The sequence below is a fragment of the Myodes glareolus genome, chromosome 2, assembly GCF_982192425.1.
Source record: "Myodes glareolus chromosome 2, mMyoGla1.1, whole genome shotgun sequence".
Lineage (NCBI taxonomy): Eukaryota > Metazoa > Chordata > Mammalia > Rodentia > Cricetidae > Myodes > Myodes glareolus.
Window position 1 is genome coordinate 136,194,651 of NC_142027.1, and position 22,807 is coordinate 136,217,457.

Below are 22,807 nucleotides of genomic sequence, written 5' to 3' on the forward strand. Positions count from 1 at the left end.
TGAATGGGCACAGCTGTGCACCAATAAAACTTTATTTACAAAAGTGAATGCTGGTGTGTGACTTTTCCTAGGGACTCATAAGCAAACATCTGTTTACCTCAGACAGGGCACTCACTACCCCAGAAATGATTCCCCCAAGTCCAGCTTGGTGAATTGATAAGTGTGTTGGGGTTGCCAACAGGAGCACAGGTGACTGACAGCTTCTACCGGAAGCCCCACCCAGCATGGGTGACTCTCAAAAGCTGCAGCTCTGAAACTCTCTGCTCCCCTTACAGGCAACCCCACCAGAGTGGCCTCTTCCCTGCGGAGCGGACCTTTCAACTCAGAGGAAACAGGTACAGGGTAATGACCATGAGGACTCAGCAGCACAGGCTGGAGATGGTAGGAGCATGAAGGAGCCAGTGCAGCCGATCACAAGCACTAAGTGCGGACAGCCTGGATCTTCAGAGTTAGTGTTTTTGAAATGTTCTGAATGTAGAGAAACGGCTCGGCCTGTTTCCTGTTGCAGAGAGGGGAGAGGGAGAGGGAGAAAGAGAAGAAGAGAAAAAGGGAGGGAGGGAGGGAGAGAGCGAGCGAGAGAGAGCGCTAGACATCACTGCCAAAGAACAGAGTTCCCCCTTGCTCTTCTGGAGGCTGCAAAGTCCAAAGTTTAAGGAGCCCTGTGTCCCTGTGTCTGTTAGGGACTACTTTTCTTGACAGGAGGAGGAAGGGCTGGGAGCCCGTGAGGAAGATGGTGGGGTGCGCCGGAAGATGGTGGGGTGCGCCGGAAGATGGTGGGGTGCGCTCAAATTCACAGTTCTTTATTTTCATCGTCATCATCATCCTTGGTTTTCCCAGACAGGGTTTCTCTGTGTAGTCCTGAATGTGCTGGAACTTACTCTGTAGACTAGAGATCCACCTGCCTCTGCTTCCTGAGGTGTGCGCCACCATATCCAGTTATCCAGTTCTAGCCCTTTAATAATGCATGCTAATGGTAATGTATGCAAAATGGTATAATGCATATAAAATGGTGGCACCCTCTCTCCTAAACCTCCCGCCACCCGGCCCCTTTCAAAAGTTTTGGAAACAGATTTTGTTTTCAACTGTCTTCAAACCCACCACCACCAGGCTGGGGGCGTGGTTCAGGGTGCCTATCCAGCTCTGGACTCTTGTCTCCCAGTCCGCGGCAAAACCGAAAGCTCCAGTTCCGGGGAAATGTCAGAAACCATGATTTTTCTTACAAGAGGAGCCATGGCTGCTATACAGGGTCCAGTCTGGAACTGGCCGAGATTAGCTTCTCCTGCCGCGGCGCCAGGTCCTCTCCTCATTCTTGGAGAGTTAACTCGTCATTTGGACGGAACCCAAAGCGAAGCAGAGCCAGAACTGACAAATGCAAGAAGAGATGGAACTAGCTGGGGTCGCCCAGGTTGATGGGACCCGTGAATGCAAAACGGAAACAATGAGGGGGGGGGCGGTGCGAGGGGGGGGGGCGGTGCGCGGGGGGGGGGGGCGGTACCGCCTGGAACCTGGCTGGGATGGAGCTTGCCTACACAGAAACTCCCAAGGAGCCCCGAGTGTCCTGTCGCAGCGTTGCTTGGACTCAGGCCACAGAGGGAGGCCTACTTGGTCAGGAGGAGTTCCGGAGTAGCTGCAAGCCTCCCTGTCTTGTAACTCTCATTCATTCGCGTACATGTATTACATGAGAGCCAGCACTGCTTCTCAACCTGTGGGGTCGTGAGGGGGTCAAAAAAGCCTGCACGTCAGATATTTACATTACGATTCATAACAGTAACAAAAATGCAGCTCTGAAGTAGCAACGAAATCATGTTATGGTTGGGGTCACCACAAACAGGAGGAACTGTATTAAGGAGTGGCAGGCAGCCTTTGGAAGGTTGAGAACCCCTGGTTTCGAAAAAGGCAATGTGTTCCCTGCAAAAGGCACTACTAGAGTTAAGCAGTGTGCAGCCTATAGGACCATAAGGCAACTTCACTTTATATAAGGAAAATAAAGGAGGTGAATTATATACCTAATACCCGGCAGACACTTGATCCGGATCACCAACGAGATGAAGGAGCAAAGAGGAACTTACAGGCTCGAGGAACATTTGACACTAAAGTAGAGGGGTAGAGAGTTTTGCTTTAACCAGGGAAGGAGAGAGGAAGGCTAGGGGCAAAGAGGCTGAAGGCTTTGGGGGAGGGGTGCTGATTCTCCAGGACTCCAGCCTGCGAGCGAAGATCCCTCCGGGGCTTATGGGGGTGGTTGTAGCGAGCGTTTGGGAATGTCAGACATTCCATCCCTCTGAATGGGCCTCAGGGCCTCAGCCTGAGGGACAGAATTGAGAAAGAACTTCCCCCGCTTTGGCCCGGCAGCCCCAGCCTTCCCCGACCCTCCCACCCCACCCCCCAGCCTGGAGGCTGTGTGTTTTACCTGTTAGACACTTAACCTCTCTGCGCAGGGGTGTCCTTATCTACAAACTGGAGGTCCCTGTGACGCGTGCTCCCAGGACTTGGGGGACACAGTTGTGAATATTGCTTTGTTTTCTTCCTCTGTAAGCTCTGGTCTCTGCACCTTTGTGTGGAAAGGACAGAGCGCAATAATCCGGTGCCCAACGCGCGGAAGCTCCGCAGGTAGAGTGATCCGGCGCACTCCAGTCTGGAAGTCCGCCTCGAGATTTTCCTCTGGCCTTTACCCTTTCCTTCACCACCGGCAACCCGGGGGCTGGAGACGGGGCTCAAGCCTAGCCCTTACTCAGGGCTTTTAAAATGCAAATTTACTCCCTGCAGTCCCCACACCTCAGGGTAAATTGCTTTTATTGGAGTTTTTCTTTCAGCTGAAGGGGCTGGAAGCCGGGGAGCAGCTTACTCTGTGCCCTACAAAGACAGTGAGACCCTCGAAAGCAGGGGTCCTCCGGTGTGGAGTCCACCTGGCATTCCGGACTTTACAGGCTGCGTCTACAGGATACCTGTGGCTGGAGCGGGGCATTACGACTCTCCCTGTGAGTCCTGGGGTGCAGCTGGAGACCAAACAGAAATGGCCGTCAAAGATCAAGGTGACACTGTCAGCGTCCCCCACTGTGGGGCTGGTTTTATGTCAACTCGACACAAGCTGGAGTCATCCGAGAGGAAGGAACCTCAATTGAGAAAATGTCTCCCTAAGATCGGTCTGTACACAAACCTGTAAGGCATTTTCTTTATTAATGGTTGATACGGGAGGGCTCAGCTCACTGTGGGTGGTGCCACCCGTGGGCTGGGGCTCCTGTGTTCTTTAAGAAAGCAGACTGAGCAAGCCAAGGGAACAAGCCAGTGAGCAGCACCCCCTCCATGGTTCTGCATCATCTCCTACCTCCTGGTTCCTGCCCCGTTTGCATTCCTGTCCTGACTTCCCTTGATGATGAATATGATGATGATATGAGGAAGAGGGGGTCAAATAAACCCTTTTCTGCCGAAGTAGCCTTGGTCATGGTTTTCCATCACAGCAACAGTAGCCTAAGATCGACATCACCTCTGCTCTGTGGGGCTGTCATGTGCACCTGCTGTTTCTACTCTGTAGGACGATGATTAACCACTTAAAAAAGAAAAATGAATGAGGAAACAGAAGCCCAGAATGTATGTATGGCAAAACAGGCAGAGTCCACAGGCCGAGTTCTCCACGGCTTAGCTACAGAACTGTGTCCGTCTTCATCCAAAGATGCATCTCTTCATCTGTTCAAGTTCCCTTGGGTTTATCCAAGGACAGACGTCAGAGGGCCGAACTTCAGATTGTTTCATTGATTATAGTGGAAGAAATTCACAATATTCTCAGCAGTTGGGAGGCTGAAGCAGGACTGCATATTCAAGGCCACTCTGGGCTATAACAGAAAAAATCAAATGAGGAATGATGCTGGTGTATAATCTCAGCATTCGAGGGGTGGAGGCAGGAGGATTAGGAAGAAGCTTACGGCCAGCCTGGGCTACACAGTTTGAGTCTGAGGCTAGCCTCAGCTACAGGAGAACATGTCTCAAACAAATCAAACAACAGACAGTTATTCAATCAAATTAACAACCAATCAAATAAACAAACAAACAATTATCACTTTGAAGCTGAGGGAAAGACTGGTGAGATGAGATCTTTGGACACCCAGGGTGTCTGCTTACATTCCCAGAACGCGCCAGATAACCACAAAGTCAGATTTGGGGTCGGGGCTGGGCCTATGCTGTGGCTTTCCCAGAGATTGATTCCACCCCCATATCCAGTGTTCACACCCATATCAAGATTTATTGAATGCCTCCTAAGTAGATTAGGACCAGGGCTGGAATAAAAAATGGAAAGGGTCGGTCCTTGTCCTCAGAGAGTTCGTTCTCGACCCTAGAGATAAAATTTATCAGGTCTCAGTGTCGCTGGTGGGTGTGTAGCGAGTGGAATCCACAAAGCGTGGCTAACTAGTGCTCCTCCGGGCCGGGCAGGGAGGGCGAGCATGAGCAGCAGGCGGGCGGGTGGGGCGGAGCAGTCGCAGAGGTGGGAATGGCCGCTTGCTGAGCTTTGGGGACAGTGTAAAGAGATAACAGCCCGGGGTAATTAGGAGCTCTCCCTAGTCTGCCAGTCAGGACTCTAGTTCCTAGTGTCCACCCCCTTCTGCCCCAGGCTCTACCTCAGCCGGTCTGAATCAGAGTTCCAAATGCTGGGTAGACTTGGGAATTTCCCATGAAATTGGACAGGAGCCTGCAGGGAGAACGGAGAAAGTGAGGTAGACGATTTGTGGAGAAACTTCATCTACATAACAAGGAGAAGGAGAAAGCAGGGAGGGATGTCCTGGGGTGATTCGGAGTTTGGGCTCCGGAAAGATCACGTAGCCTGTGTTTAGTTACCCCAGTAGCCAAAAGGAGAATTGTGGCCATCTATAACTTCTACATCAAATCTTTATACACACACATTCTCTCTCTCTCTCTCTCTCTCTCTCTCCCCCCCTCCAGGCACCCACATGCACCTGCGCGCACACACACACACACACACACACACACACCACTAAAGGGGAAAGAAACCACACAGTAGTTGGTGGGAGGGAGCAAGGTTGTTTAGGGTGTCACTGGGAGTCCCCTTCTCTTCCTCAGGTGGCATTTATGTAACAAAGAGCCTCAGACTGCCTGGGCTGCCTACAAGGTCCACACACAGCCTGGCGTTTGGGAAGGACCACTTAGTTCTCCACCCCCAGCTCCCTCTGGTGACTCGGAAGCTGGGCTGTTACAGAACAAAGGTCTACAGATGGCCTTTCCACGGAGACTGACAGGAACAATCCAGTCAGAGAGATGGCTGGAAGCACTTTGCCCAGGCCTCTGTGACCCCTCTTCCTGCACCGTTGAAGCTGAGGATTCCGGTCCCAAACACACAAAACCGGGGATGAGAGGCTGGCGCACCAAGGAGCCCTGCAGCCTGAAGGTATCATTGCCAGTGCTCAGCCAGGATTCCTCATAGCTTTGCCTAGCAGGAGGGCTGGGGGTTGACTGAGGGGGATGGAGAGGCCCCAGGGAGGGGTGGGGGTGGGGGAGTGGGGTGGACGCTGGAGTCTCTCCAGACACCTCTAAAGGCATGGAGTCTCCTGCTAGAGATGGGGTTAGAACCCAAAAGGCTCTCAGGCCTCATGATGGGAGTTCCCGAGCAAAGGGTTGGGCTGGGCTGGGCTGGCCTGGGTTGGGCAACACCAGGGATACTGCACTGAAGAAAGGTTTGTGGGGGCAGCTGGTACTCCTGGCTTTCTGGAGACCGCTCCTGAGGCCAGATCTAACATTTCCATCTGCAGAACGGAAGTGGTGAAACCACCGGGGACGTAGAGAGTGCAGGAGGAAGGATGTTCACCTCACAGTGCAGCTCCGTCAGAGTGAGCCCCAGCAGGAGGACCGGAGCCCAGATGCAGCACGGGCCTCTAGGATGTCACCCCTTCTTGATTCTTCATTTGCTCTTATGCTACATTATAACTCAGCCCAGCTGCCGGGGTCTGAGTTCAAATTCAGACCTCACCTCTAGGAATCAGCTTGAGTTGGCCACCCTGCATGCGCCATCCTGCCCGATGTCCTCCACCGCACTTTTAATGACTGCTCTTTAAACAATTGACGTAAAAGTGCCGGCCGTGTGGCACACACATTTAATCCTAGTACTTGGAGGGCAGAGGCCAGTAGATTTCTGTGAATTTAAAGTCAGCCTGATCTACACAGAGAGTTCCAGGCCAGCCAGGGTTACATAGTGAGACCCTGGCTCAGAAATAAAATAAAATAAAATAAAATAATAAAATAAAGAGCTGGGGCAGTGGAGGCGCATGCCCTGAATCCCAGCCCTCGGGAGGCAGGGGCACATGAATTTGAGTTTGAGGCCAGCCTGGCCTACAGAGCGAATTCCAGGACAGGCTCCAAAAAGCTAGACAGAGAAACCCTGTGTGGAAAAACCAAAAGAATAAAATAAAGTAAAATAAATAATAATAGACAGGCATGAAATGCTTCATAAATGAACCACGTTGAAGAGAGGCCTCAGTGGCACTGAGTCCAGTCCCACTGACTCTCTCATGGTCCAGATGTATTCATCAGCCTTAAAGGAAACACTGTCCCAGAGACTCCTCTACCAGCGCTCCTGGGCCCCTGCTCTGACCTACGTACTGATCAGCGGAGTTAGCTGTTGTTGTTGTTGTTGTTGTTGCTGTGTATTTCACTCTCAAGAAACTCAAATGTCTACGAAGCTGAGGATCTTGAACTTCTGATTTCCCCGCCGCTTCCTCCAGAGCGCCAGAATTAAAGACGTGTCCCACAATAGCTGACTTACAGTGGCTCTAGGATCAAACCATGCTATCTGGGGAAAACTTCAGCCAACCAAGTAACATCCCTGACCCCAGGTTAGGCTTCTCTGATACTTCATATAAAGGCGGTTTTGTGAGTGATTATTCCTCTTAGCCCGATGTCTCCAGCACCTTTCCTGTTCAGGATGCTGAAGCTGAGGAGACAGGGTGATCGGGAAAGAGTACCATGGTGACAAGGCTCTGGAGAGGTGGGAGCGGGGTGTAAGAGCAAGCAGAGAAGAGGGGAGAAACAAGGCAAGTGTGCAAGAGCAAAGGGTACCCCTGTCACAGGGACAGGCATAAGGCTGGGCAGCGTTGGTTGAATCGGCCTGAAAGATGAAGGGATGAGGTCGAGGAGAGTGGGGATGCAGAGGAGACAGCAGAGAGCCAAGCAAGACTTTGTCTTCATGCCTGGCTGCAGTGACCTCCAAAATCCACACACTGGGGGCTCAGCAGTGAAGAGAACTTGCTGTCCTTGCGGAGAACCCAGGTTCAGCTCCCGGCACCCCTAGGATGCGCAAGGGATCCAACACCCTCTTCTGATCTCTGCAGGCGCTGCACTGCACATACATGAAGGTCTACACTCATACACAAACATTCCACATGTTCGGCACTTGGGAGGCAGAGGCAGGCGGACATCTGTGAGTTCGAGGCCAGCCAGGTCTACAAGAGCTAGTTCCAGGACAGGCGCCAAAGTTACAGAAAAACCCTATCTCAAAACAAAACAAAACAAAACAAACAAATAAAAACCATTCCACATGTTGCCATCGACTACCCAGTGTGCCCATGTTAAGAACTGGGATGACAGATCCCAAGAGTCGAGTCCTGGTGACCAGCAGGGGACTGGTTTGCCTCTTGGCTGTGTGGGGACAGGTGGAGAAACTGTGCTTCCCAGATGCTGCAACTACAACACCTTGATCATAAGCTTCTATGTTTCCGTTGTTCACAACTCATCCAGACTCGAGGATTCCGTCACAGCAGCCGGGAAAGAATAACATACTCCTTGACAGCACCGGAATTCTGCAGCGGCTTCGGTGGTTCAGCAAATGCTTTTCTTACTGCACTAAACAGGAAACAGGACAGGTGGGGAAGGCAAAAAGAAGAGATGGGTCCCGGAGGGCAGAGCAGGAAAGAGGCAGAACCCTTGGTGAGAGGAGAAGGCAAAGAGAGCAGGGGCAAAGCACATGCTCAGACAGGACCGGCCACAGAGGGAAATGGAAGCTGGGGCATACCTTTGATGAACCTGAGTGGGCTGGGATCTGACAAGCATCGACAGGCTCAGCCTTTCGGTTAAAAAGCTCTGGTCTGTCAGTGCTTTCAGTTCTAAAGTAGGCTCTTTCTCCTCCTTGTATCCTGGGATCCTGAGATTGTGACCCCCTCTCCCCACACCCCATAGTTGCCTGTGGGCTCCCCATTGGCTTCAGGGCGGCTACAAAGTTGAGGTGCCATCATGGGGGTTTCCCCTACAGAAGAGTGCAAGGAAACAGGTGATGTCTCCAGTAGGCACTGGAGATCCCCAGCACAGGGATCCTCTGAAGTGGGCTGAAGAGTGTCCTCCAAGTCGTCCCTACCCAGAGTATGGCTTGCTTTCAAAATGATGACTTTCAGCCATCTTTACATAGTGATCTTAACACTGAATCCAAGGCTGAGTGTGAGGGCATTTGCCTTTAATCCCAGCTTAAGCTCAGCCTGGTCTACATACCAAGTCCGTGGCCAGTCAGGGCTATGCAGTGAGACCCTGCCTCAAAAAAGAAAACAATTAAAAACCAAACAAATAATAATAATAATAAACTCCAAAAAATAAAAAAAAACCTACAACAACAACAAAATCAAACTCAGTCACTGTGGTTTTGGGGTGCTCTGAATCTAAGGGAGAAAATAGAGATGAAGGTTGAGCTAGCCCAGGAGGCAGAGGTCACCAGTGCTGCCTGAAGTGAAGGACTTACAGAGACGTGGCAGCCACCGGGGCTGCACGAAGCCATCCAGAACTAGAGAGACCAACTTCACCCCTTGGTGCTTTAATGCACGTGGTTTCTCTGCTGCTGTCACAGCGCTTAGAAGCCTAGGCCAGGCTGAGAGAGCTCCCTGTGTGACTCTGGCTGGCTTTGGGACTCAGCAGCTGGAGGTTGACAGCACAGACAAAAGCTCAGTAGGAGTGCTGTAGGCAAAGGCTTCCAACTTCACACTGTTGGTGAGGGGAGGCTGAATGCCTGTGTGTATATGCACAGGGCAGGATGCTGGAGATGGAAGAGTCCACAGGTTCAAATTCAGGACCCAAGTAAGATGAGGAGGCATGGAGTCAACCACTGGTCCACAGGTAGAGCGGACACCATCGCAGGCTGCGCTGGGTGCAGGTTTTAGGACTATAGGATGACAATGAGTCTTCCTGGACATTTGGGTTAAAGAAGCCTATTGTCCCCTTGCCACTTCTTATCCATAAGTTTACTGTTCTAGTAAAATGACATCTATTGAATATCTTAAGCTGGGATCCTCTGATGGGTCCTGGGTGTCTAAAGAGAAATTTTATAGTGAAAGCTGCAGAGAAGATATGTTCGTACATGCAAACACATGCACATACACAGGCACCCACACATGCACACATGCATGCAAATGCACAGAGATAATGTGATACTATCAGCCCCTTTTAGTGACACCTCACCATTATCTGACTGTGTGAAATGTTTTACTGACATAAACATCTATATTAATTCTGCCTACCTAAGAGCATGGAAGGTCTTTCCACTTTCTGGTGTCTTCTTCAATTTCTTTCTTCAAAGACTTAAAGTTCTTGTCATACAAGTCTTCCACTTGTTTGGTTAGAGCTACTCTGAGATATTATGCTATTTGTGGCTATTGTGAAGGGTGTTGATTCTCTGATTTCTTCCTCATCTGTGTACAGGAGGGTTACTGATTTTTTTGAGTTAATCTTGTATCCTGCTACATTACTGAAAGTGTTTATGAGTTGTAGAAGTTCCTTGGTAGAATTTTTGGGATCACTTATGTAAACTATCATATCATCAGCAAACAGTGAGAGTTTGACTTCTTCTTTTCCAATTTGTACCCCTTGATCTCCTTTTGGTGTCTTATTGCTCTAACTAGGACCTCAAGAACTATATTGAATAGGTCTGGAGAGAGTGGACAACCTTGTCGACATAAATAAACATCTAAGCAGCTATTTATTGGGGCTCTACCACATGCCCAACCCCATTCTAGCACTGGGGAATCCTACAGAGAACAAAACAGTTGAAAATATAGGTCCCTGTAGCCTCCCTGTCCAATCCATCCCCCCATCCCGAGACAGAGTCTATCTGGATTTTCAGTGGTAGATAATATAGGTAAAGAAGGTTTAGGACAGGGACAGGGGTTCAGTTGAGAATCCATCCTCCCACCCAGCATGCACGAAGGCCAGGGTCCCATCTCCAGCACCTCAGAAGCCAGGCATTGTAGTGTACAGCTGTGATCCCAGCATTCAAGAGGTGCAGGCAGGAGAATCACGGGTTCAAGGTTATCCTCAGCTAGGGACTTCAAAGGCAGCCTGGGATACAGGGACCCTGCCTTTAAAAGTGGGGGAAGGAGGAGGGAGGAGGGAGAAGAAGAATAGAATTGAGATTCAGAGACTGGATGTGACCTACTCGGGGACACACAACTTATGTCAAGGCTGGGATGGGGACCCAGGCATGTACAACTCTAAATCTCGGGCTCTGGATCAATGTGTCATTCGGCCTTCCACTAAAGCAAAAAGGAAGTGGTTCGGGTAGATTGGGGAGGAGATAGAGAAATGCCACCCTGAAGTGTGTGGGGGTACTTTCCAGGGGATCTATTAATGTGTTCAGAGGGGTGTCAGAGCCTAGGTTAGGACTCAAGACCTTTGACCCCACTTGCTTTCCTAAGGGAGGCAATGGTAGGGACACTCCAGGTGACATAGGAGACTTTTGACGCGTCCTGGCAGTGAGGTGATACCTCTGGAGCCAGTCTCCTGCCTTCTGCCACGGTCATTACCACTGCCTGTTAATTCGAGGGATTCAGACTTTCAGTTTCCAGGCTGAGAGAATGTTCTAGATGGTGGTGTGTGTGGCTGACTGTACTAACAAGGCTGTGGGATAAATGGCCCTTGTATGTTGCCTTGTGGGTAAGCAAAGCTTCATGCTGGGCGCAAGGGCGAGATAGTTGGGGTGTGGTGGGGGTGACCTGCAGGCTAACTTCAGATCTTGGAACCTTCCATTTGTCATTGACAGAGTCTGACTAATAATGTTTACTTAACTTCTTTGGTGTTTGGAGCTGTTTAAGCAAAAATATTTGGCATACAAAATGCTTGCTGAATTCTGTTTTGGCTCCTCTCTGGGCTAGCACCCCAATGTCCCTCCTGGGAGTCATGGCGTTTCCTCCACTCCAAGACATATTCCCTGGGATTTGGGTCATATTAAATATATCCTGCAGGGCTGGCAAGATGGCTCAGTGGAAAATGGCACTTGCCCTGGCACTCGGAATTTATCTTAGGATCTACATAAAGGTGGAAAGAGAGAAGTGACTTTATGGGATGTCCCCTGACCGCCACATGTGCTGTGACGCAGATGCCAAAATCATCATCATCATCATCATCATCATCATCATCATCATCATTTTAAAACATCTCCTGCTTCAGCTGTGCCATGTGCTCAGGGCTGGCCAATCAGGACAAGGTGATCAAGGACTATGCACTCACTATGTGATGCCCCTGCCACACTGGGACCAGCACAGGACCCTCACCAGATACAATATCACAATCTTGTACTTTTTCAGCCCCGAGAACAGAGTTAAATAAACCTCTGTTCTTTGTAAGTGACCCAGATTGCAGCATTCAGTCATAGCCCAGAAAAGAAATAAACACACAGACTGTGACACATGGACACATGGCCACCGGGACTGCCCAGGGTGTCTGTCCTTGTCTCTGTCTTTGTCGCCTGGTCTGGTGTCTCACACAGCTGATTCTAATATGCCATCTCTCTCAGGATGCCCTCTCGGGCCGTGTATTGAAATGGTTTCCTCCCTCCACTCTTCTCGCTATAGCTTCCCGGCCTCCTTCACCTATTTTTGAGACAGGGTATCAAGTGGTCCAGGCTGGCCTTGAACTCACAAGGTAACCCAGGAATGACCTGGAATCTCCGACGCTACCACACCCTGTCTGAAGTACTGGGACGACCGCTGTGCGGCACCACGCCTGGTTTATGTTATAATAGGCATCGTGCACGCTGGGAAAGGCCATTCACCGACCCAGCCTCATTCTCAGCCTGCGGGTTTCTACGGCGATCCTAACCCACGTGACACTACACGCTCTCGTGCTGGTGGGTGTTTGTATGCCTGCTGAAGTTTGGAGGGAGGGGCGCTACTGACCCACGCATTTTTCATCCATCTTTGTCAGCGCTGAGCACACAGTAGGTGTTCAGTGCACTTTTGATGAAAGAGTGGAAGGAAGCCTTGTGTGCCCAGGTGAGGGAGATGGGGGAAGCAGCTTTCTGGCAGTGAGAACCACGGCCAAGCTGGAGGTCCCGCGGTGGAGCACTGACCTCATCGCCCTGGTTCCCAGCCTGAGGCTCATCCAGAGGCTGCGGGGCGCAGAGGGAACTGTATGTACCAGTATTTTCACAGCTTCTCAGACTTCCGAACCAGCTGCCTTCCCAAGAAAACACAACACCCAGAGTTTTTCCCCACTCCTGTGAAGGCAGCCAACATCCCAAGGAACAGGCCCTTTGTTTACAATAATAAACCATGGCCCATGGCAACGTGCCGTGACATCATGGGAGTGTGAGGTCACAGACCCTTCCAGGGAAAGAGGGGGACCAAGCAGACACAATGCATTCGGAACCTCTCTGGCCCCAGCAGGGTGAGAGAATATATACATATATATTAATATATATAAATACCAGGTGGTTTCTTTTGTTTTTCTTTTCCTCCCTCTTGTTCATTCCTCACTCGTGAAAAAAAATAAATTTAAATAAATAAAAGTTTTAAAAGCCTCCCAGTGGAAAGCTTTGTCCTGGGAATTTCCTGTTGGCAGCTGTCCAGTGAGCTGGGTATGCCAGCCGCCATGTGGGTAAGTGGGCAGGTCCTGGACCAGAGGGAAGTGCTAGCTAGATCTGCCAGCTTCGGGGGCTGGGCTTCCCCCAGCCTGGGATGCTGGCAAGGAGGATTCCCTGGTCCCACTCTCTGCCCTTTCTCCCCTCCCCCATTTTGCCTCTTCTCTGTCTGAAAGTACATTCTGTTCTTTTTCTCTCTCCTCCTCCTCTCCTCCTCTCTCCCTCCCCCCTCTTCTTCCTCCCTCTTCCCTCCCTCTGTCCCCTCTCATTTTCTATCATTTTCAACTATCTCCCACTGTCTCTATGTCCCCCCCCCCTCCCCTCGCCCACCCCAACCCTGCCTCAGTACCCCTTGCTCTTTGATATTTCTTTCCCTCCCTGGGCTCAGGTCACTGAAACACAGGGTTGTGCTAAACTCAAGAGGATTTGCCAGAGAGGCTGTGTCCACAGGCTGCATGGCCAGGGGTCTGAGTTTCCTGGGCAGGACCCCTAAGGGGCAGATGTACATCCATGCAGGATATCTGCACTCAGGAAACACATGGGGTCTGTGACCTAGGAGCCGGGGAGCTTCCTAGCTACCAGGCTTTACCACAGAGAGGGAGGAAGGGGGCCTCCTGGCTCTGAGCACCCCAGAATCCCTGTCCCTTCTATCTCCTTTTCCCAACTTGTATTGTGCCCTGCACCAAACTTCTTGTTTCAGCTAAACTGGGCTTTCCTAGTCTCCAATCCAGGCTGAGCTGGACCAGTCTGTTGTGGAGAGCCATCCCAGTGTGTTAGCATGCTTCACAGTCTCGCTGACCCCCGACCATGAGATTGTACAGCAAAGTAGCCCTGTGTGACAACCTCAAATATCTCCAGATGTGGCTGGGGGAGGGTAGCCTCATCCTTGGGGGAAACTATGGGAGAAAACACCTTTATTCTCTGTGGTTGGTTGTCTTTTCCTCTTTCTTCCTAGGGGGTCCACCACCCAGCTCCCAAATAAATACACGGAGACTTATTCTTACTTATGAATGCCTGTCTTAGCGTGGCTTGTTTCTAACCAGTTTTTCTTAATTTAGATTATCCCATCTATCTTTTGCCTCTGGGTTGTTTTTTTTTTTTTAATCTTTCTCTATTCTATATGTCTTTCTTTTCTTCTTACTCTGTTGCTGGCTGGGTGGCTGGGTGGCTGGGTGGCTGGCCCCTGGCGTCCTCCTCTCCCTCTCCTTTTTCCGCTCTTCCCTCTTCTCTTCTCTTCTCTTCTCTTCTCTTCTCTTCTCTTCTCTTCTCTTCTCTTCTCTTCTCTTCTCCTTCTATGTATTCTCCTTGCTGGCCAGCCCCATCTTCTCTCTCCTGCCTTGCTATTGGCTATTCTGCTCTTTATTAGGCAAGTCAGATGTTTTAGGCAGGCAAAGTAACACAGCTTCACAGAGTTAAACAAATGCAACATAAAAAAAAATGCAACACACCTTTGGATCAGTAAACAAATATTCGGCAGAATAAACAAATGTAATGCACCTTCAACTAATATTCTACAACAGTTCTCCCTCACACAGGATATCCTCTGTGTATCTTATTTTTCTCTGTCTCTAAAATCGCCGTGGCTTCCCACCGCTGTTGCGACTACTAGTGTCGCAGCAGGATGGTCCCAGGGCTTTCTGGGCACAAGGGTGTGTGATTGTGTATGCCAGGCTGATTCCTAGAGCCACCTGCTGCTGTGGGTGAATAACAGAACCCACTCAGGACTAAGCCACACCTCACCCTTTATCGTCAAGAGGAGCCTGTGGTCTTCGGTCCCCACGTCTCTCATGCCCCAATACTGTCTCTCTCTTCTCTCTGCTGGACGTACCTTGTATTCCTTTCCGCTAGGTCTGCTCCTCACATCAGACACTGATCAATCTGGTTCTCCAGACACCTTCCATCAAGCCCCACTGCCAAGATCTCATTCTTCTCACTCTGGAGTCATTCATCTGTGATGGAATTTCTGAAACAGAGACAAGAGGCCATAGGATGACCTGTGTGAGTTAGTTCACATTGTCCACCATGTGGGTCCTAGGGATTAAACTGGGGTCACCTTACTCCCCAAACTATCTTGCCAGCCCCCAGGAAGGTTTCTGGAGAACCAGATTGATCAGTGCCACTCACGATAATGGCTTTCAGAATTAACAAGGGACCCCCCCCCGGCCCCCGGGACCCGCTTGTTTTTGCAGACTATGTTTCCGGGGTTCTCAGCTTGCTCAGTGTTACACTGCAGAAAATGCAAACACAGCTTTAGTTCCCCGGGCTAGAAAAGGGGGCCAATTGAGCCAGTGGCGCTCACTTCTGAGGGTGTCCACCCTGCTCTGTGCCTGGTCCAGGCTAACAGAACAGCACTACTGAGAGCTCCCAGGCCCACAGGAAGCCAGGCCGTCACCCCAGTGCCACCCAGCTCCACCCTGCCCTGGACTCACACGGAAAGCAAACCACGCTGGGGAGAACTCAAAGACGAGTGGCCACATGTGACTGCACAGCGCCTTCCCCAATGGCGTCCAGATGGGTGAGCAAGTGTGTGCACATGCTCGTGTGTGCCAGCCCTCGTGTGCCCCACGGGTGGCTCATGACATCACCCAACAGCTCAGCTCTGGTGCCTCAGGCATGATTCACGTGTGCACATGGCATGCATGAATAGCCACTCTGCATGCGCCTCTCCGAGGTACCACACAGAGCAGGAAGGATTTGGAATTCCAAATCGGGGCAACAGTGGGGTGTGGTACCACAAACCAGGGAGCGTTGGCAGGGGGCAAGTCAGAATTCTTTACGACATCCAAAGTGCCCAGCTTGTGCTTCAAGGGTAAAGACCCCCCACGGTCTAGGATTCTGGAAAACCTACCAGCAACCACTTACCTCCCAGCCCAGCACCTTCCCTGACACTTTCTACTCGCGTGCCCAGATGGTGCCCGAGATACAATCGCCACATACCCCCCTCCACACACACAACACACCCCAAGGCTCTGAGCCATGGAATACATTTCAAGCCACGCTGTAAACTGTGCTTTTGGATGTCATTGAGCCCTCCCGTGCCAATGACATCACGGTTTCCATGGCAACTAATGTAATTACCATGAGGGAAAGTACAAGGAGAAAGAGAAGGCAAAGCAGGAAACACCAGAGTCCAGCCCCAAACAGAGAAAAGGACATGGGGTGCGGAGAGGGGCAGAAAGACCCATAAACTCGTTTCCTGCCACTTGTTAGAATGGCCTCTGCGGTGGCACTCTTCTCCGGGCCGGGCGGGGGTGGGGTGGTTACTGAGCTCCTTGGCACTCTCTGTCTCCTAAAAAATATACAGAAAGGGCTTTGTCACCCTTACAATGACGAAGCTGGACAGGAGGAGCCCGCCTCACGTGAGGCGAGAACACCTCCACCCCCACCTTGGCTCTTGCAGGGTCTAGTGAAGCCAGGGTCTGGGGGGGCTTTCTCGGAGCCCAGCTGGGGACATTCATACCTCACACGGGAACACAGGTGACTGTGAAGTTGAAATGGTTGAATAAGAAGACAGCGTTTTGTCCTTCCGGTCACAACAACGACCTTCGTGCCTGGCTCGGGTGCCAACCCTGTGTGAGCCATGTTGGTTAAGCTCGGTTCTGGGACCTGATTTTTTTAAAGGTACAGAAAGGCCCATGTTTTAGAGGTTGGTGTTATTAGGAGAGAGTGGAACCCTTAAGCACGGGCCCTGGTGGGAGGTCTTCAGGTCAGGATTATGGTCCTCCAGGTTTCTGCTCGCCTCTTCTGCTTGCCGCCGTACGCGAACCCGTTCCTCAACCACCATGCCCAAAGCAATGGGACCGTGGGCCAGAACCTCCAACTCTAACCCTTTTCTTTCCAGATGTGTTGTTATAGCGACGGGAAGCTGACTGAGCACCAGGTGCCTCATTCCCATTCAACAGGTCTCAGAAGATGACATCAGATCGTTAGAGTTATAAATGCGGGTGCTCGGAGGAAACCTGGGTCCCCTGCAGGGGCAGCCAGTGCTCTTAACCGCTGAGCCCCCTCCAGGCCCCCTTTCCTTCTTCTGTTTACTTATTTCGAGGCAGGCTATGTAGCCTTGGCTGGCCTGGACTTGCAATGTAGACCAGGTTGGCCTGGATTAAGAGCGTGTGCTACCTACTCTTTCCCCAGCTAACTGCCTTTTTTTTTTTTTTTCCTGAGACGGGATTTTTTTTTTTTTTTTTTTTTTTTTACAGCCCAGGTTGACTTTAAACTCACGACACAGCTGACGACGTCCTTGAACACCTGACCCTCCTGCCTCTACCTCCCAAGGGCTCAGAGCCCCTGCAGGTCCCTCCACTCCCAGTGGAATCAGTCCGGTGTGCCCCAGGCCAAGGCGCCTTCTGAGCACGAGCGTCCACGCGGAACCATGGCTTCGTTTCCACAGCGAACTTACTGCATAATTGAGACTTAATTGGAGATACCAGAGTTTATGCTACTGGAGTAACTGATCCGGTGTGTCAGGGACTTCGAAGATGTCTCTGAGAGGGAGACAGTCAGAGCAGCATGGGCAGACCTAGACTGAAGATGGGGGTTGGGGGAGGTGTAGGGAGGCATGTTCCCATTGGAACTGCGAAAGGGGACATGATTCTGCCCTCCCCTTCCTCCCTCTTCCTCCTCTCTTCTGGCCCAGAAAAATCCTTATAGTGAGCCACACTCTCTCCTCCTAGCTCCCACCCCCAGCACACCCCAGTTCTGAAACCTGCGGTTCATTTTCTTCCCATTCTGAAGACTATTTTCTTGTCTGTCTGACTGAATCAAGGCCTTCCCGTGTAGCTCAGGCTGGCCTCCAACTCGTGATCTTTGTGGCTCAGCCTCCTGATTGCTGTGATTACAGGCGTGAGCCGCCACAGCCACTGCTGAAGATCACGTTCAGGGGGAAATGAAGCCGTCCACTGGGCACATCTTCCCGGCACAGTGGTTGCTACATAACTTATTAGCCCTCCTGGACCTTGTGCCTGGTGCCTCCATGTCCTCCTCTATGAACTCGGGGCAAAAACTTCTCCACCACCCAAGGCTGTGGGGTGAGCCAAGTGAGACATGCCCATGGCACACAGGCAGGCACTGGGTGATGCTAATTATTATTTACCCAGCTTGCACCAGGAGCTATGCCAGAACTTGACACTTATTAAATAGCAAACCATGCAGCAATCCTCCAAGCTAGATCTTATCTCCTTCCTTTCCCAGGTGAGGAAACTGAGGCCGGGGAAAGTGAAGGTGCTTACCCAAGGCCACTGCGAGAGCACTGAAGGGGAGCCAGACAACACTAGGAAGTTGGGGAGGCCACAGTCTTGGGCAGTCTTGTGTTTACAAAACCCATAGCCTTCAGTTCAGTTCACCTGCTCTTCATTCACTTATTAATTTTTTAAATCTATTTATTTATTATGTATACAGTATTCTGTCTTCATGTATGCCTGCAGGCCAGAAGAGATCTTCTTACAGATAGTTGTGAGCCACCATGTGGTTGCTGGGAATTGAACTCAGGACCTTTAGAAGGGCAGGCAGTGCTCTTAGCCACTGAGCCATCTCTCCAGCCCCAGTTATTAAATTTTTAAATTGTGTATGTGTGTGTGTGTGTGTGTGTGTTGGCATACATGCTGTACATGTATGTGGGTACTCTGTCACTTCTTACCGTATTCTCTCAACACAGGATCCCCTCCCTGAATCTGGAGCTAATGTGTCTGTCAGCAGGTCCCAGAGATCTACCTGTCTCTACCTCCAACATGAATGGGGTTTTAGGCCACATCTGGTTCTTTTTATGTGAATGCTGGGGATTTGAACCCAGGCCTTTAGGTTCACACAGGAAGTGCTCTTACCCATTAAGCTATCTGCTAGCTCCATTCAGCAACTCTTCATGGAGGACCTACTATGTGCACAGCAAGAAAATCTCATCCCTGACTTTGCTGTCAAGGAACATCTGTGCACATGCAAGGACCAACTCTCCCTTCGCTGTAGACAGTGAGGGCCCTGTCCACCTCCAGAGTCCGTGGCGGAGTCCGTGGCAAGAGTCCGTGGCAAGAGTCTGTGGCAGAATGTGTCACCCTCTTGGAAGGCCCTGGACCTCTCTTTGTACACAGCACTAACAGGTCGATGGCGCATTCACCCCCATTTGCCTTGGGCCTTCCACAGCTCAGTGCTGAACACCCTGCGTTACAACTCTTGGCGCTGGGCAAACCAGAACGGTGGCTCTCCCTGCAGACGGTAACACAACTTAGTAGTCATGGTTCAAGCACACCTAGTACCCTTGACCTGCGTGTTAGGTCCTCTGCCCTCCAGCCAATAGGAGGCCCTGGGAATACACCCATTTGTTAGAGAAGAAGCCGGGCTCCTCTACCATCAATGACTTAGTCAGGTCAACTAGGGAGCAAGCTGGGACCGGGGCCAGCTGTGTTCTGTGGAGGAACTCTACCCTTGCCTGATGTCTACCATGCTCCCCCATGGACTAGCCATAGCTACTGAATGAAGGAGTTTGAGCTGGGCTTAACATTTCTTTCGCTTCTGGAGGCTTCGTCATTGACCACCCAGTTCCTTTATCATTGATATCACTGGTTCTCTAGTGACTCTGCACACACACCTTCTGCCTTTTCTATGGGCAGTGGGTTGAATCCTATACCCGTCCTTTGCTTTCGAGGGGCAAGGCCTGCTCTTCGGAGCAGTGGGTGTGTGCATGAACATACCTTGAGTATAAAAGTTATGTTGACTCCAGCCTGTTTCATCAGGTTGGTACAGGCTGTTCAGGTGGCCTTGGGCAGAGGCAGAAGGCACCACCTGTCCTGGGAAGTCATTCTCCTGGCCCATGCGTGGCCTAAACTTCCCATACTTGACCTTGATGGATTCCAAGGCAGCACGCGGCCATCTCTTGTGAGCTGACTCTAAAAGCAAGCTTGCCAGACCTGGCATCAACCTGACCTGGGGCAGCTGGGATCGCTTTTAACAGTAGTCCTGCCCACATTCCAAAACTGGAACCCAAGAGGCTGGTAAGTTCCTGCTGGACCGGCAGGACCTCATAGCCCCCGCCCTCCATCAGAAATCACTCTGCATTTGCAAGCCCCAAAGGAATAGAATAACACCTCGAATGTCACCAAGTAAAGTTGACCAGCTGTCCGTCTTAAACTTAGCTGACTTGAAGCAAATTGTTTCTGCATGGGTGCCTTGCTTCTTCTTTCTCCCCATCCCAGGCAGCATCAGCTCTGTGAGCATTCAGTGGAATGTGCGAGAAACCCTGCCCAAACCCCTTCTCTAGTTGCCTTTCCCTCCAGTGGCAACCCTCTTCACCTCCTCCATCTTCCTGGGTCACTTCCTGGTACCAGGAGACCTGGCGGCCAGGTTCCAAGTGTACTTCATCAGGGCAATTGAGCAGGAGAGCGGGGGAAAGCCTTTGGGGGTAAAAGTCAGACAGATGGTCTTGCAGGAAGCACACCGCATGGAGATGGTACATCTATTAAATGAAAGCGACCTCCACATCCATCTGGGAAGGCTATTTTTTCCCCCAGGGCCAGCTTGTGGAATTGACTTCCCTGACATGGACGACTCTGCCGAACAGGCATGAAATGTGACATCCTTGGTAGAACAGAGGGATTAAATGATGCGTTGACGGAAGGCTAGGAGTAGTCCATGACTTGGCTAATCACTCAGGTTCTGTGTTCCCATAATTCTGCTCTCCTGACAGCACTTCGTATTTATGAAGCCCCTAAGTGCCTGTTTTGTGCCAGATGTGGTGGGTGACATCCAGACATGGCTGCCCATCACCAGATCCCTTGACCTGGGTGGCATTGCTTGACCCTGAAGAGATATGGGCTAATATCCTGTGACAGAAGTAAATCTAGTAACTGGAGCTCCTAAAAGAAGAAGAAGGGGGGAGGTCATTAGTGATCAGAGGTGGAGGGCACGCTCCAGTGGAGCCCCTGCCCATGCCCTGGGCTCTATCCCCAATGCTGTACAAAGTAGGCATGGCGGTGCGTGTTTGCTCCCAGCACCCAGGTGGAGGCAGGGGAGACGGAAGTTCAGGGTCATCCTCAGCAATATGGTGAATTGAAGGTCATCTTCGGCTACGTGAGCCCATATCTCAAAACCAAAAAGGAATGGGGCAGGAGAGAAGGAGGAGGGGGAGGGAGATTCTAACCAACCACAGATTATGACCCAGCCTCTGCAAAAGCTGGGCACAAGCCTGTAACCCCAGTGCTTGGGAGCTGGAAGCAGGAAGATCAGATCATCCTGTTCAGGGTTATCCTCACTATATAGTGAGTCAGAGGCCAACCTGGGCTACGTAAGACCCTGTCTCAAAATCATAATATCAAGAGCAGGGAGTTGGCTCAGTCAGTCATGAGTCCATTTCATAGTCGGGAAGCCCTGAATTGAGACCCCCGCCCCCAGAACCTGTACTAAGGCCAGGCATGGTGTGCGTATCAGAACTCTAGCTAGGTGTCTTGTTCTGTCTCTCTCTGCCTCATCTTTTGAGATGGTCTCTCACTGAACCTGGTTAGCTGGCTGCACAGTGAACTTCAGGGGCCCTCTTGTCTTTGGACCCCATGAGCACAAACATGACCATACACATTAATACAGGCACACATAATAATAACAATAATAGCAATAACAACAACAACAACAATAATAAATAACCCCTTTATGCTCAGCACTTACATCCTCAGAACAAAATGGCCTAAAGGGTGACTTTGATGGGCCAGAGAACATGTAAATCGTTAAAGAAACCAAACTCGCTAGGCAGTGGTGGCGGACTCCTTTAATCTCAGCACGCGCGAGGCAGAGGCAGGCGGATCTCTGTGAGTTCAAGGCCAGCCTGGTCTACGTAGTGAGTTCCAGGGCAGCCAGAGCTACACAGAGAAACCCTGTCTCAGAAGAAAAGAAACAGAAACAAAACCCCAAACAATTCTCATTTCCCCGCTTAGAGAAGAGAGCTCATATGTCTCAGCTGATTTTTTTTTTTTTAATTGAAAGGGAAGAGAAAACAGGGAACAATGCATCTTTCTTGGGAAGGGGTAGCAGGCATTTTATTCCCTGTTTGTTTTAAAATAGCCAGGCAGCAGGCATATCCATTCTGCTCTGGGTCAGTCATTCTGGGGACGGAGTCCCAGTCCCGCTTGGAGAAGGTAGTGAGGTCTTGAGTTTTCAGATTCACTACCTCCGTGCATCTCTGGTTCTTGTGGAACCGCTACTGGAGAGAGCCTTGACTGCAGACGGCGTGGAAGCAACATGCAGAAATGCTATTCATAACTAAATATAACTCATCTGAAATGCCTTTTGCCAAGCCCCGGGTGTGTCCACATACATTAAGTCATTAAATAAGCTCTGCAGTAGAAAGCAGGAGCGCCCTCCCTCCTCTCTAATGGAGCGACTGAGGTCCTGGGCCCAGGCCGCCCATCGCACCTGCTGGGTTCCCACGAGGCTCTTTGGAAGGCCCAGAAGCCATGAAGGCGCCCTGGGGCAAACAGCAGGGACCAGGTAAACCCGATGTCAGCTGCTGTGACAAACAGGCTTCCAAGGATCTATGACGCAATACACAGGTACTTGTTTTTCCCACACTGGGCAAGACCCCAGATGAGTGGCTCTGCTTACTAGACAGCTTTCCGTGGGTCCAGCCTTCTCCAGCTCACGGACGCGCCCATCTCTCAGCCTCCACCCATTCCGCGTTAGCCTGCACAGGGAACAGGGTTTTATGAGCCAGGCCTGGAAGTGTCCTACAGGCTATTACTTCTATGCACATTCATTGGATAGAAGTGGGTCATGTGGCGACATACCTGCAAAGGAGGCTGGGAAATGTAGTCCAGTCCTGCCGCAACCCAACGAAGGGGGAGTTCCGCAAAGCCCAAGCCAGACTATTTCGTGAGAACCTCAGCTCTCAGCTCTTACCTATTGCTTTAAGCAGGTCAGTTTCGGTTTTATTCAAATTACATATATTGTATAAGAATTAGGCCGAGGTTGTGTTTAAGACACACACACACTTGTGTGTCAACAATT

At 50.9% G+C, this 22,807-nt stretch overlaps 2 long non-coding RNA genes across 4 annotated transcripts; one reads left to right on the top strand and one right to left on the bottom strand.

Annotated features, from left to right (window-relative positions):
• LOC125392723 (uncharacterized) lies at positions 1-22,545 on the bottom strand. Of its 3 annotated transcripts, XR_015737332.1 has the most exons (6): positions 22,406-22,545; positions 14,658-14,792; positions 4,608-4,678; positions 2,408-3,827; positions 2,007-2,090; positions 1,490-1,703 (listed from the first exon to the last, which is right to left on the bottom strand). It is a non-coding gene; the product is annotated as an uncharacterized LOC125392723 (long non-coding RNA). The 3 variants fall into 3 exon arrangements; XR_015737330.1 differs by lacking the exon at positions 4,608-4,678; XR_015737331.1 differs by lacking the exons at positions 1,490-1,703; positions 2,007-2,090; positions 4,608-4,678 and adding an exon at positions 1-1,362.
• On the top strand, positions 4,471-6,441 carry LOC148123174 (uncharacterized). The gene is made up of 2 exons (XR_015737333.1): positions 4,471-5,392; positions 5,754-6,441. It is a non-coding gene; the product is annotated as an uncharacterized LOC148123174 (long non-coding RNA).
• Positions 22,546-22,807: the final 262 nt, after the last annotated feature.